Raw genomic sequence first — 15,099 nt, forward strand, 5'->3', positions numbered from 1 at the left:
AGCGTGAGATAGTAGTTTCTTGACTTTCGCCATGTAGCCCCGATAGCCATGCGATGCCTATTCAGTTTCTGCGTGTATGCTCAACTTCGAGAGCACTGTTTACTGTTTTAATGTAGATGCCTTAATTAGGATTTTTGATTTCAGCAACATCCCTCCTCTAGCTCAAGCTGACCCCAAGGGAAGCCCTTCTAGCTTCCCGCAAAATATCGCGATGTCTCGAACGACGTATAATTCGCCTGTTTGGCACGTATATTTGACACTTTTGTAGTTAACAAGGATGTCAAATCTGAAGGGTTGTCTCTTGGAGACTTTTTTGGTCTCCAGAGCTAGACCAGTAGCTGTTTTCGCCTTCCAAGTTGGAGATGCATTCAGGATAAGTAAAATGAACTGTCTTAAAGAATGAGACATGTTCAGATATCGAAAAGATCACCGGTTGAAATGCAGGGCTCCTTTGATTCGTTCAAAACCTAGGAAACGCCGGTTTAAATAGTAGGGAATATTAAGGTTAAATGTGCCAAAATTTAATTAAGGAGATTATTTGAAGCCAAAGTGTATATAGTGAGTGTACTAAAGCCTTTTTTATTAAAACAGCAGCGTACAAGTCGTTAATGTTTTCGTGTTACGAAGCCGATAAAGCCAGGCGAAAAAAGCCTGCGTTCGAGGGCTGTTATTAATCTATAGTGGTTGTTTAACTTCATAGCATCAAGGACCTACTTCCGCTGCAATGTCAAGTCAGGCCGAATCCTGCTAGGCTTATTCTGAGGTTTACACAACAGACTTATGAAGCGGTATGTTAACTATTTCCTAACCCTGAGATTTGAACCGGCGATAGCTGAATGTTCATAGTGACCATAGCATCGGCCTTTTTTCCCGCTAACAAACCAGACCAGTCTAGCCCGCTTTGTCAAGATCTCAAGAAGTAAGCCAAAATCACAGAGAAATATGGCCCATTTAACCTGGCACAATCATAAGTCTCTGCAAAAGATTGTCACCGATGATGAGACGCGGTACGTCCGCGATAGAAACCAGAAAAAAGAAGAGTAACTTCGGAACACACATATATACTTGGTACAAAGTTAGACTGGACCGATAATTTGCGTTTGGTGAGACTGGAAGGGCCTTATGTACACGGAAATATTTGATATGAACAAGATTGTCAATAAGGATCTGTATATAGCCCCTTTACATCAAGTAAACGAAGCTATTCAATAGAAAAAAAACCTAAGTCATACTTTTCATGACAATACTAGACCACAAATGGCACATATTGCGAAATCCCCCCTGCAAAAGCTTAAGGGTCCTTTTGCATACATTACATTCTCCAGACCTCGCTCCGCGCGAAGGAATGGTTTAATTGGTTAGCATATGAGGGAAGGTCGTCAAGTGTGATAGCGAATACATAACTTAATCTGTTATTATAACTCTAATGAGACGCTGTTTTTTGCTACGGTAAACACCCGAAGTTACTGCTGTTCCAACGTGATATATATATGATTTCTCTCGTGGCGCAAAGTTCGAGAAATAACTTAGCTAAACTTTTGTTTCACACAGACCACTCAACATAGAAATGAGACCACACCGAGCTCAGCCTATTTTCGTTTTTAATGAAATCAAATTTACTCAAGTACAGAAGAAACGCATAAAAATTCAATACTTGGCGGCTTTTAAACCTGTCACTAAGTCGCTCAGGCAACGGTTTGCTTGATGCAATAACAAAAATAACGGTTTCAAACCTGACTGAATGTTATCAAGTAAGTAAGACGTCCTGGTGGATTACTGTTGATTGCTTCTTAAAGATGATTACATACATTTGATATTAAATATAATCGAAGGTAGCATTTTAACCGTTATTTTACAATTGTTTTTAAAAATTTTAAACATTGAATTGTTTAATTTTACTTGCGACAGTAGCGTGATGGAAAGAGCCCCTGGGTTTATACATTTAGTGCATGAAACACTGGTGTAATACTCAGCTTTTTAATACCCGTAGGATATTCAAAATGTGTCTTCACGTGCCATAGGTAATGGCACTCTCCGGTATTAGTGATGACCAGTTTCACTCCAGAACCGACGACAGGGGCAAGTAACTCTTGAATCAATTTAATTAGACCAAATTATATACTTAGTGGTTTAGACGTTGACTCCCCATTGTTAAGAATGTAATTGTCTATATTAAATATTTCTTGTTGGCTAGGGTTCTTTGGTCCAGGAAATTCAGGTGCGGGCCATATATATGACTCTTAAAAGGTTTATCGTAGAGGTGGTGTCAATTTTTTCACTAAATATAAAAAGAACTCTGAGTAAAATTTTTGCTAAACTATGGTTTTGTGGTATCGTCAGAGTTGAAGCTGCCGTGTTCGCCGGAGGAAGCACCGTACTCTGCCGTCGACGTGCGCGGAGTAAAAAATCTTGTTTCTTTTCTTTGTCATTACTTATAACTTGATCTATTATTTTAAGTTTCCGAATGTGTTTTTAGTTCGTCTTATATCGATGGTCATGCCCAGTTTGCCTTTCTATATACATCGCTGGTGACGTATTAACGATATTGACACAACACTGCTGCGGTAATAGTTGCCTGTGCTAAACCGGTCAGAAGTTAGCATCAGGCGGTAGATCTCTCGCAGGGTCTTCCTGAATTTAGCGCTGTTCTCGCTTAGAGCGCCGCAGAGAGTGTTAAGGGTAGTAGCTCCGCCCACGCCCCTCCTCCGTGTTCGATGATTGCCCTGGTCATAGGCTAGAGCAGCTCTTGTGAGACTCAGTTGCCAGCGGTAAGGAAAATACACAGGCACGGGTCGGAAAACACGGTAGTCAGGCGCTCTCGGCAAGTAACAACTGCTTTAGATTGAGGATGGGGAGTATGGTGGGGCATCGCAAGATCCTTGCCACAGACTTTGTAGAGGGGGGAGGGCTCTTTAAAGGGGCGGTCAGGGAAGCCAGCGAGCAGGGGAGGGAAGACGCTTGCTGAGCAGGGAGCAAGCTCCTGTCTGGGCTGCTCTTATCACCATAGAAAAGACCGGCAGCGAGCTAACTTTGGGGGACTCGGCAGCGAAAGCTAGGCTCGCAGCTCAACAGCACTGCCCGAGCACCGGCCGTTCTCAATGCCTTGTCGCGGTCTGATATCTCAATACGATCAGTGTCGCGGTAGATTGCAGCCACAGGCAAAAAGATCATTTCTATACAGTGCTTTGAAACAATACCTGGAAATGACTATCAAGGTGTGCTCTGGCTTCCGTTAGCTCCCTGGAAACCGCAAAAGTTCGAATGGAATCACTCTTTCGTAACTGCCACCATTGTTGTCTAACGCTCTCAAACCTCCGTCAAGGTTCAGACTATAACATTTTTTTAATGTGTGGTGAGTAAAACACAGATAAGGCGTCAAATCCCTGCTTCTGAGTGCACATACCTAAAAAGATAGTTAAGCTTACTGTTTCAACAATTGTTTTCCTCGAGACCATCCTGTGCTGCATATTCGATTAGGAATTAGGCCTTACGTAGCTCGTATTTTCGCCTATTCCCATCAGCTATTCGTGATCTAACTGAAGCAGAAGTTTTCACGTAGTTAGGAGATACTGCACTCGATTCAAGACACAAGTGGCGTTCTTGTGCTCATCTCGTTCATTCTGATGCACAAGTATAAACTGCTAGATAATTTTCATCCGAATTGAACGGTAATGGAAGACATTATACTAAATGTGTGCCATCCATAGTGTTTCTGTTACATTAAATTAAAACCATACAGTTCAATAAGAGTAATAACGGATCAACGATAGGAATAATTCTATGCCTGATATGGTCACAAACGAAATCAACGAAAGGAACAAACTGTGAGCAAGTGTGAATATGTCTGACGGTCAAACGTAATTTGACGGAGTTTATTAGCGCTAATTTGCTAAAATTCAGTGGCGTCTCTCTTTCACACTCTCTGTGATAGTGGATTTGTTGGCCTCACGTAGTAGCGACTTGGTGCCAAATGTACGAGCGTACCTACAGATAAATTTACTTAATTCAATGAAATATCTGGACGTATATACAGTATAGGTGCGAATGGACATGGCATTGGTTTCAGCCTTAATAGTGCATCATTAAAACACATGAGCGTTAAACACAGTTAATTGCATTCGCAATGATCAACACCAAACATTTGGCTCTTAAAATCAGGTAAGATAAAATGGAAACAAAGACCTATAACGCGATTACCATTGACTAGGTATTGGAAGAACGCAAGACATGGCTTCAAGGCTGGGTGAATTTGTTGTCGAATTGCTATACATTCATTATTACAGGGTAACAAAATAATTTTATGAAGCTTTACGTTCTCTAAGAAAAATATTAATAAACTAGGTGAGGTACAAAAAAGCCCATGCGACCTCTGTATTGCTTTTGGTATCATCAAGCAACAGCTGTTACATTAGACAACTGCGTAGAATCAACATGTGCCAATATTTTGCCACAAATATTGCCTTTAGGGTTTTTACGAGTGTCACCCGGTTTCCCTTGTTGCTCTTGCTTAAACTAAAGAATAGTTCCCATTTCAAGTCTGGAGCTACAGTAGCGTTGCATGAGACCTCCTTGTTTATAACGTGCGGCACGAAGACGATTTTATATCATAGAAGAATTTTATGTTGCCCAAAAATAGAACCGTCGTCCTGTGTGTTGTTATGAAGACAAGATGTCAGAGAACATGGACATCTGAAAATCAAATATTCTGGGATGATATAACACATTGAACGTTTTCTTTTAGTTGTTTAACTAAACATAGCCGAGCTGATCTTTTTATCTTAACAACGAGACAAGCGAGACAAATATGCATGAGCTGAGTCCAGACTATCTTATCCATATCCAATTCGAGCATAAATATGACACGTCAGCTAGCGTGTTCTTCAGCTAATGGACTTCGTCACAATGGCCTCCAGCACTAGCTGATACGATTTCAAAAAGCGCATTGCTCTAGAGCGTTGTACCTTGACAATTTTCTGATTGCAACGCCCCTCTCTGTATGTCTGCTTAGAAACTTATCGGATTATTATATATACGAAGTGTAGAATGGTCTTTAGTTAATCAATTTGGTTTGTACTTGATGCATTTGTGCCATTGTATACCATTTTGGTCTTGGGTGACGCTATGCAGCGCTGGTATCTGAGCGCATTCCTCGTTGTTTCCTTCAGGTTGGCCTTTGATCTGATGTCACCGACGATAGCTTCTATAATAAAGCAAGAGCTGCTTTTCTTACTGCGAAGAGCATTTCTTGCTGTAAGCATTATTCAGAGAGGTTTCCTGGTTTTAAAAATTTACTGATATCAAACCTGCTGCATAAAAATTCTCATTGCCCAAGTAGGATAAAACGTGCAAAAAACACTTGAATTGTTCAAGCCATACTTGATATTTTTAGTATCTTACTCAGTGTTACTGAATGCACCTGCCTTGTGTCTCCGTCCTCCTCGCATATAGGCTCGACAAATCTTTATCATGCGGTTGGATCCACACCCTGTCTTGTAATTAGTATGGCCCTAAACAGGACACCGCATTAATGACAAATACCAAGAAACATGTCTCATTTTCAGAAGAAACAAAAGACGTGAACATTTTGCTTGCCAGAAAGAAATAGTGTAATATATGCAAAAACGTTTGTAGAGCTTTAACCAATTGATAACCTCAAGACTGACAACAAGTTGGCCACTGAAAGAGTCGGATTACCAGTATGGCTTCGACAAAGTCTCTCTAAGCGAAGCACGTACTGCAAAACAACAAAACTCGATAGAAGAATTATAGTGAATACCAGAAACCCATATGTAATTTACAAAGAGGTAAGATGCTGCGGGCCATACTACGGGGGAGAAAAACTACACAAATCCACATATCGGAAGTCGCGGAGAAAGACGAGGCTTATTTTTAACTGTAAACGTCTCTAAAACATCAGTGCTAACTCACTATCAAATATACAGCTACTGTAATATACTGATTCGCCTAAAACAAACTCTACAACGACTAACCTCGCGATTTCTTTTTTACCTTGAGCTGTAACCAGCATTGTTTATGGTAAAAACACGTTGCCTGTGGCACAATAGAAACCAGTAATGAAAGGCAACTTTAAACGGATATTGAGGGCTGGCTGCATCGTTGCTCCAGGAAACTCGCTGTGGAGTTAGCCCAAAATGTTTCATGTTAAAAAAAAACAGTCTATTAAGCATATAAATAAATTATCAACCTAAAACTATTTTGGTATCGCTCTAAAATTTTTCTCAATTTGTGCTGTGGCGTCATTTTACGTGTTTTGAAACCCTGGGGCCAATTGTTACGCATGCAGTGAGACAGATACTGAGTTCTATGAGCGCCCATTGGGACACTGTTCGCTGTGCACTTTCCTAATGAATAAGACTATAGAGCCTATTCATTCTATTGTCCAAAATATCTCACGGTAAAGAACTTCAGGAATTGCTGAAGGAAGGTGCTCTAGTAAATGAAACTAACAAAGAGAACGTCTTTAATGCTATCGGAAAAATGCAGGAGGCATTTTCCATAAGTTAACAATCGGTATATTGCATTATACTCGCCTTAGAAAATCGGTTCCAAAACTTCTTCTCAATCCACCCTAATTGCATGAAAGGAAGGATGTTCATAAGTTTTTCGATGAAGGAGGTGCTCTGTCTTAAATTTAAATAACGGCTGATGCAGAATGTCATAGGTCGTTAACCGGTTAAACAAAAAGAAAGCTACATTGACAAAAAAAAAGCATTTTCCGTTAAGAAGGTCGCAAAATGATTGTACAGTACTACCACGTTCATCTCCACGTGGTTTCAAGGATACTTTTTTTACATCTTTTAGTTGAGCTGGTAAGTCTCGCTCGCATGGCCTATTTGCCAGGCGTAACTACAAAGAACACTGCCTGTTTAGATGCAGGACTTATAAATGCAGATTATGTTAGCCTAATTATCATTCTTGAAAGTTAGAACATCTTTTAACTATTTTTGTTTACGGAGGCGGACACGCAACTGCGAGCGTATCTATGAGCTGCCGATAAAATATCAGAGAAACATATATTATAATGATAATTACTTTAATGATTAAAGAGCTAACTCACTTCTTGCTTCCACTCAGAGTTCTAAATATTTTTTGTACATGCTTGCTAAAGTTGAGACTTTCAACGAATACATTTTCGATCTATATGCTCTAAAAATATAAGATCAAATAGACGTCCGTTATATGTTGATCAATTTTGATTTATTTCCATTAATTTAAGTAATTTTCGACAATCTATTTTTAGCGAGTTTCTAACATTCCGTTTAGCCTTTAATTAGTTTTAATTTGTCATTTTATATTTTCGCTTTTTTGGCTAGGTTTACGTTTTTTAATTGCGGAGGTGTTGAAATTATTTGTTTCGGAAATGGCAAATCTAATCTAGCATACCAAAATTAAATTAATGCGCAAAAAGTAATAATAGTGGGCTTGTAGAATAAAAAGAAAGCATACCTACTTAAACAGTATACAACAAATCAGAAAACAGAGACAATGAAAACAGCATAAACGAGTTCCTCAGGTAAAAAGTTTGTAGAAATGAATGTTAAAATAATGAAAAGGTCCCCAAGTTATCTTCTTTAGATAATTCAATTCTTAGCTTATCTAACGAAATGCATACATTTACATCGGGTTTGAAAGCACGGATTCACTAGGTAAACTTGGCGATTTATAACTGGTAACCACAATTTTTGTCCCAACCTACCATTTCGAATTATTTTTAAGGGAGATTAGCTACCAGAATCCACAAACAAAAAAGCTGATTACTTAATTATCTTTCTTTAGTGATGCAATTATTCTTCTTTGGCTGATAAATAATTGCTAAAATTTTCTGAACTACAGCAATATTTAATTAAGGTGAAGTGGCAGAGTTGAAAAACTCGGAGCTTCACTTTCTTCCGGTGTAAAGCTACGATCCGGTGTAAAGATGAGTGTAAACAAGGCAAGACAAATTACAAAATTTATGTACGTTAAATATCCTAAATTTGAAAGTGTGCATTAAATCAATTACGACCATTAAACACAAATAAGGTCGGGTCGGGTCAAGAAGGCCCCGGGGTTCAATGAGAAACTGAATGTCAAATTATCTGAGTTTGTTCCAGAATAGTTATAGACTTCTGAACAGCTTCAGCCGCTAAACCTACTGAGTGCAGAATTTCCAAAAAAGACGCTGGAGAAAGCCCAGCACAAATACTCAGATCCGTTAGTAAAGAAGGTTCTTCAAAACAAGTTACAAGCTATTCAAGGTAGAAATTGAAAAAACTATAGGAGCAGGTGCAATTGAATAAAATAATTCGTTAAGAGTGCTCCATTTTTAGTAGGATTATGCGCCTTGTTTTGTAATTTAAGCCCGTAACGTATATAGCGCTTTCTTAGAGACACTCACATGTATAGTCTGACACTTCCGAAGTATCACTCACGTATATATAAAATACATCTCTCAGTTGTTGTCCAGATTACGTATTGAATAGAATGCGACAACCCCTTCAAAGGTCTCAAAGAGGCCAGTTATGCCTTGTGCTCCTTCCTGGATACCCCCGTAGTAACATTTTTATTGTTCAGGTAAGGGCTGTTCCATGATATACAATACTTTCTATATATAAAGTAAGGGCTGAGAATCGAAAAAAAAAGGACCCGACATTAAAAGTGTTTTTTGTGTATGTCTAGCACTCAAGCCATTAGGCACTACTTCAGACTCAAGAAGCGTACCCAACACAATTAAGTCTGCTTTGCGAATCAGATAGGTGACCCACAGTAATACCAAATGATAAACAAAAGGAAAATATAATCATCCATGTTTACACGTTTTCATATAAGGAATACAAGCACAACGTTTGTGCCAAAAGAAAGATGAATCGAATATTCGCGCGCTTGATTATTATTGAGCCTGTAACATGGATCAACTGTATTGAGCATAATCAATTTCGGCTACTACGATATCATACCACCAATCAGTCCATAGCTCAATTTGCAGCGAATATAAAAGAAAAGGCTCCAAATTTCAAAACAGCTAAACTAGAAAATATCATATTAGAGGTCTTCCTACAAAGGTTATATGACTCACTAGCGTTTTGAAAAATAAAATTTTAAACAAAAAGAGCGAAATAGAAAGTGCTAAAAATTCGCGTATTTCTTATATCTTGGGAACCAATCTGCTACAGAAAAATAAGAACCATTATATAAAATTGGTTCTGATACTACTATGAAATAATTGGTTTTGATATTTAAAAATCATGCGCAATGCTGCTTTGACATAAAAACGGCAAATGAACACAAAATCTAGATAATACTGTGTAAATTCAAAAGCGCGAGAACTGCAGGCATTTGAGAAATTGATTTTTATTGCCACTTGCTTAACAACCGTTGAAAACTGTGAAAAAGCTCATATTAAAGTCTTTTTTACGCTCCATAAAACAGGCGCAACGTCTGATTAAGGGGGTAACTTTGTACAGATTTCGTGATATATGGTAATCTTCGCTGAAATGATTGATGCCGCAGTTAAGAAAACATGAACCATCGCAGCTTATTTTTTTGCAAGTGTACAAATTATTGTATAAAGCCTTAGCTCTGGGTCTGCGCCGCGCAGATCGCCAGAGGTTAATATTACATCTCTTAGTTGAATAAAATTTACCTAAATTTATATTGACAATTGTAAAAGTCGAGCTCAGTTATTTCTTAGAGCAGTAGAATACATACGTGTTAACGGATTTGTTATTGAAATGCTCATTCCGGGGTTATAAGCAGGGTAGTAGAATAAATGTAGCAAGGCAACGCAGTCACATTTACCAAATAAGAAATTTTTTAAATCAAGGAAATAGCTTAATCTAACCTGTTGCCAGCGTACAACAGAACTTAAACGGTAAGATCTCAGGCTAGACATGACATTAATCGGAATACACTGACGTAACTGCAACAGAATTACTGAAATGCACCAATGATTCACTAAATGAGGAAAACGCAACGGGCTAGTGAAATTGGTGCTGAAAGATCACTAGAGAATTGCAACCGGCTATCTCTTATAGCTTGATAGAATTTCATCATGAAAAGAGCTGTGTGGAAGATAAAGACGACTGGACAATTGCTTTTGCTCGTAGACAACAAATTTGGTTGTTTCCTTATAGAGCGTGTTAAGTAGTTGTACGCAGAATCAGGCCAACAACTTTTCCTCATCTTCCACGCTGATATCATCAAAACTTCGTCTTTATCCACTTATTCAACACATACTGCTGTCGTTTCCTTATCTATAACGTTACGGTCGTTCATCAGCAAGCACTAAATCCGAATTGAAAGACCTGAGAATTTTCGTGTTTAAACGCTGTGGGTATTTTGCTTTTGTTTTCTAATCTGTCTGCGCTGCTTCTGCTGAGTCTGGTAGGTCAATGACTGCAAGTCGTGATTCTTAAAATGGCTACCCCTTTGCGGCACGCTTGATTCCCTCCTGGGTCTTTGCCTGCGAAACAGTAACTAAAATGATTTCCTGTTGGGCATTGTCAGCCCAACAAACAAGAGATACTATCACTGTAAAACACTCTGGTTCAAAACTGAGAAGGCACATGGAAGGTAAAATTACCTGCAAAGTTCGACATACTATACAAAACCAAGACGCCAACCGCTAAGACGTCTTATACGACCTGCAGACAATGCAATACATTCTGTCAGATTACGTCCTCTGAGTTAGCAAACAGTTTCACCCTCTTAAGGATATGTAGAATCCTTCTCCAATTATACAGGGGGCCCTTTGTAATCAAGTTCAATTACTAACGCCAGCACATAACGCACCACGTCACTTTTGGTATATCCTGTCTCCTAAACCCTCAACCTGCTATCGAACATCGACGGTACATTATGAAATGTCCATATTCCGTCCCATTATTGAAATGTTTGAGATAGCGTTGCGATGGGCAAATCCCTACACTTTACCTCGCCACAGCTAAGGATAACATTTCTATACATGAAGTTCGTATCATTATTGATTTTGACTGACAATTACCAAGTGCGCACGGACGCATATATAAGGCGCTAACAGCTGGCAAAATAAAAATTCAATTATCTGGGGCTGCTGCGGTCCCTCCATTAGGCCCCGGCACGTCGTTCTTCGCTGCCACCTCTGTCTAATCCACGTGCGGCGAAACTTCACATCGTTTCAGAATTACATCAGTCTTATGACAGAATTCAGTACGTTCTTCTGTTCTTGTTTTGTGACGACGGTTGGCATCTCCAATTACGAACACTTATAACGCGAACGCGTACCGCACCATAACTTGGGCTAATGTACTTTACAATATGCACCAGAGAGGGCGTCTATACAATTAGTACGTTATCTACATGAAGGTCAAGATTGAATGGAAAAATGAACATTATATTCAACACAATCAACAGTTTCTCTGAACGACGACACATAGGCGTCTCACCGACGCAATCGACAATGCTGGCGACTTAGCCTTCGTGGAAAAGCGTCAACATTAAAAAGCGGCCCACGATACGTAGCGGAACTCAGGCACACTTGCATTGCCAATGGCATGAAAATCGACCAGATTTCATCGAGAGTATCCCGGCAATGCCATACCCTATCTAGCAACGAAACTATAGCAAAAGAACTTCCGCATGCCCACATTCTATTTCAGCTCGACAGACGAGTAAAACCAGAAACGTACGACAAACATGTGCAGGCAAAACCTCAGGCTTAGAGCAAGCTCGGAATAGGTTTGTACTAAAACACATCATTCACGGCCCGTTCTACACAGTTAAATCTCCATGCTCGTAAACGGCAAGCGTTCGAAGAACGGATTACGGAAAAAACGAAACAAAAAAATAAAGACTTAATAAGTGTTCGTAGAAGTCTCTCAGGCCCTACGTGAAGCGTACACTCTGCGCTGACAACGCCTGCCCGACAGGTGTCGCTAGTCCAAGATAGGCAATTTCGTCGGTTAAGGGTAGGACCACGAAGGCACAGTATCTCATGGTGCTAGATTTGCGGGAATGCCCCAAAGCATATTGTATTCATGGCGCTTTGCAGAGGAAGTGCATTCTCCACAGCACTACTCCACGAAATAGTACCCAGGTTCTACAAGTGAATGAAACGGAGGCACAGTTCTCACGTTTTCTAATTCCTGACATACTATTAGGTAAACGTTCTTCGTCGTACTTACGCAGCTAACTGCGCTGGGGCGAGATCTATTACCTGCGTCTCCTGCTCTATCAGGTTTGTGGATCTATGTCCCTTGACACATTGAAAGCAACTTGGCGCAGGTCATGTTGCTACACTCAGAGAAGCCTGCATACAGGAAAGGCTTCACCTCGACGATAGACAATGAGATCAGATAATGGCAGGTGCTGACACCCTACAAATGCCACAGGCGTTTCGAAATTTATGTGGATCTTGATAACAGACAAATTAACCAACCGACCCGTTCGCCCGTGCACCAGTCACAGTTATGCAATGGCTGCAGATTTCCTGCAGAATGCAAGTGTACTGATGCGTAACATGAGGCTCCCAATTACCGACACTCAATAAGATAAAAAAAAAACTGACGTTAAGGCATGCTAACAGAGAATGCCAAGTCTTTGCGCGGCTTCAACCTCTCTTCCCAGCAACAACGCTCAGAGGTCATCGTGTACGCCAACAGAAGGAACCCCAACATGACCTGAATAAGCCGCACGAAATCACACTCATACACGAAGAGCTCTTGAATGACCCTCAAAGATTATTACAACGATATCTGCGCCTGCTAAATACCTTTGTCGAGGCGCCTCAAAACATGGGCAAAAATTTCATTCTTTATTTTTTGCATGTGCATTAACGGGAAAGTCATACTCGCGCTGGCGTCCTTAGACAGCGCTGCAGACTCAAAGCGTGATGGCCGCACTACGCACCTTTCCTTCAAGAGATTCATCCGCGGCTGACACCGACTGATTTCAGTTCATGTTAGACAGTGATGAGGACAGGTACCCCAAAAACTGCCAATGATACTATCAAGTAATATTATATTGCCTAAGTGTGCAAATGCATTGCAAACGTGTATGCGTGTGGATAATGCATCAGTGAAATTAACATACTTGTTTCATTCAAGACTTGAAAAGGATAGAAATTGAGAAAGAACGCCAAAAAAATAACATGCATATTAGCACTCGGTAATTGAATGATCTGTGATATTAATGATCTTTGCATCGATCTTTTTTCGGGAAGAGCCAAGATATACCACGCGTTCAATCAGGTTTCGGTTGACGCCGATTGCATTCGCTCCACGACGAACTTCTTTGACATCCTTCAAAGTTGGACCCTCGTGATACTCTACGATTCAAATCCAATATCCTCGTCAGAAATACTGACTGTGTAACGGCACTGAAATGATTGTGCACAATATGTACCTACATCTTATAGCCGTTAACATAACGACAAGCCGATTTAAAGGCGAAATTATGTCGCTCATATAAGTTTTTTTCCAAAATGCTGACATGCTGATTAGTCACCGCCAATTTTAGATACAATGCTTTGCAATAACCATTCACAAGGCATATGGCTAAAACATAGATGAAGTTATCGTTTCATCTGAAGAATCTGTTTTTAACCACGACCATTCAACGTTTTTTTCAGCCGGATCCCAAAATATCGGTGTTTCTTAAAGGCAGTACTAGCAGAACTGTTCTGACACGCAACGTATTGCACTGAGCGGCTCTACACACATTCGACAGCTGTTGCTACGATAATTTTAACTATACCTAGCCATAAGATTTCCATAAAAAGAATGAATTACACCTAAGATAATTACCCTAGCGATCAGCAGGGCACGTCTCTTCTACTTGCTGTTCATTAGTAAATTATCGTTGTGAATTTCAGATTAATATGCTGCTGGTTTATCTTTTTCAATTAGACTTCATGAAGTAGACGGATCATTTTGGAGTATAAATAGAGTTTCTCCCTAGAAAATCCTCCCGGAATAGGGAGCCGATGATATGACTACATTGTCCAAATGCAAGCTGGAATCGGGGTTATAACACTGGTTCAATCGAAGAGTGAGAATAACTATAAAAAGGCGCGAAGCTGGGTTAAGCAATAGAAGGTGAAGGTTAAATCAAAGGCTTCGAGATCATAGCAATCGGTCCTTTGTAAAAGTCTGATATAAAGCTATGGCTGTTATGCGGAATACGTGCAGCAGGATAACGCGATAAATGTTGCTAGTAGATTGACTGAATCAGGGAAACACTAACATAACACAATGGGTGCACTAGATTTTCAAATGAATTGTAACAAGATAAATGTGAAGGTATAGTTCTGCAGTAGAAGTGTAGTTTATTTAGGTGAACGTAGCGCAAATCAAGCCTTTTATGCCACCAGTCAAATAGCTTGTTTAGTTTTTGTACGGAATTTTCTGTAGATATCTACGGAAAAGTTGTCGTGTATACTACATTTTGGTGAGAATAGGAAAAAATGAAATTACCTCAGAAAAATGGCGATCAGGTATTTACACGGAGATGTACGTAGGGTGGTATTTTTTGTTAGCAACCGATAGACTACCTAGGTCTATCGGCTCATTAAATGCTGTGCATGATGCTACACTGGCACAAAGGGCGAAAAAACAGAAAATGGCATCTGTCACTCATATATGGCAATGAAGCGAAGACCTGTTCCTACAGAATTTTGGACGCTTTTTTTCAGCGAATTCCCAGTAAGTACGAATCGGAAGATAGTAGGGCTAATGCGGCGAACGTTTTGATAACACACAATTTTCACGACAGTTAAATGGAATTTTTTTTTGCAGTATTTCTTGCTACATGAGTTGAATCAAAATGCAGTGCGTTTTCATATTCGTAATGGTCAGTCGCCTGATCGAAAGACCTGGTGCCCTCTATAAGCAAGGTTTTCTTGACAGTAATCGACAGCTAGCAACGTGCTAGCTGAAAATGTAATACGTATATCCACAGCTAAAATTGATATTTTTGAATAAAAGCTGGGTCACATGAGTTTGCGTTTGAACAAAGAACAATTAGAAAGTTGAAACAGCAATTTTAGAGGCCTATTGTAAAAAATTAACCAAGATAATTTTAAGCCTTGATGAGGTCCTGGACACAGACCCAATACACTATATA

General features: G+C 39.7%; 1 protein-coding gene across 1 annotated transcript in view; it reads left to right on the forward strand.

Moving 5' to 3' along the window:
- The first annotated feature begins 2,994 nt into the window (after nt 1-2,994).
- LOC111253807 (uncharacterized) overlaps nt 2,995-15,099 on the forward strand; it is a 106,638-nt gene continuing 94,533 nt past the window's right edge. The window contains exon 1 of the mRNA XM_086973917.1: nt 2,995-4,158. The gene's annotated coding sequence lies outside the window, so the exon portion shown is untranslated. The remainder of the gene's footprint in view (nt 4,159-15,099) is intronic.

Source organism: Varroa destructor, unplaced genomic scaffold (genome assembly GCF_002443255.2).
Source record: "Varroa destructor unplaced genomic scaffold, Vdes_3.0 BEIS01000007.1, whole genome shotgun sequence".
Classification (NCBI taxonomy): Eukaryota; Metazoa; Arthropoda; class Arachnida; order Mesostigmata; family Varroidae; genus Varroa; species Varroa destructor.